This window comes from Cebus imitator, unplaced genomic scaffold (assembly GCF_001604975.1).
Source record: "Cebus imitator isolate Cc_AM_T3 unplaced genomic scaffold, Cebus_imitator-1.0 Scaffold525, whole genome shotgun sequence".
In the NCBI taxonomy this organism is placed as follows: Eukaryota; Metazoa; Chordata; class Mammalia; order Primates; family Cebidae; genus Cebus; species Cebus imitator.
In genome coordinates, this window is record NW_016107840.1 from 76,794 (window position 1) to 77,969 (window position 1,176).

Consider the following 1,176-nt stretch of genomic DNA (forward strand, 5'->3'; position numbering starts at 1 on the left):
GAGCTTCCTGGAAAAGAAACTGACAGAGCTGGAGAATGACAGCCTGACCAACGGGGACCTGAAGAGCAAGCTGAAGCAGGAGAAAATGCAGCTGGTGCACAGGGTGCATGAGCTGGACGAGATGGTGAAGGATCATGAGACCATCTTGAGTATCAGCCTTTACGAAGCAAAAAACCTCTTAGCTACCCAGACCAAAGCCCAGTCTGTGGCTGCGGAGATAGACACCACCTCGCGTGATGAGCTAATGGAAGCCCTGAAGGAGCAGGAGGAGATCAACTTCCGGCTGAGGCAGTACATGGACAAGATCATCCTCACCATCCTGGACCACAACCCCTCCATCTAGAGATCAAACACTAAGGCACGGGGCTGTCTGCAGAGCAGCCTCAGAACCCTGGGACCACGGGGCGGACCCTGCTCGAGGATGCAGGCCTCAGCCGGGCCTCACACTCACACTGTAAATGTGTCTCTGGCCAAAAAAAAAAAAAGGGTCGGGGAGTAGCTGTGGTGCTGGTTTCTCTGAGCCATCCAGTGCCATCCTCGTCGGTGCAGTGGCTCACGTGCTCTCTGCCGCCATGACTGAGCAGATGACCCTTCGTGGCACCCTCAATGGCCACAACGGCTGGGTAACACAGATCGCTACTACTCTTCAGTTCCCGGACATGATCCTAGCCGCCTCTGGAGGCAAGACCATCATCATGTGGAAACTGACCAGGGATGAGACCAACTATGGAATTCCACAGCGTGCTCTGCGAGGTCACTCCCACTTTGTTAGTGATGTGGTCATCTCCTCAGATGGCAGTTTGCCCTCTCAGGCTCCTGGGATGGAACCCTGCCCCTCTGGGATCTCACAACGGGCACCACCACGAGGCGATTTGTGGGCCATACCAGGGATGTGCTGAGTGTGGCCTTCTCCTCTGACAACCAGCAGATTGTCTCTGGATCTCGAGATAAAACCATCAAGCTATGGAATACCCTGGGTGTGTGCAAATACACTGTCCGGGATGAGAGCCACTCAGAGTGGGTGTCTTGTGTCCGCCTCTCGCCCAGCAGCAGCAACCCTATCATTGTCTTCTGTGGCTGGGATAAGCTGGTCAAGGTATGAAACCTGGCTAACTGCAAACTGAAGACCAACCACATTGGCCACACAGGCTATCTGAACACAGTGACTGTCTCTCC

At 54.6% G+C, this 1,176-nt stretch overlaps 1 pseudogene; it reads left to right on the forward strand.

Moving 5' to 3' along the window:
• Positions 1-489: 489 nt before the first annotated feature.
• Positions 490-1,171, forward strand: LOC108293210 (annotated as a pseudogene).
• The last annotated feature ends 5 nt before the right edge of the window (positions 1,172-1,176 follow it).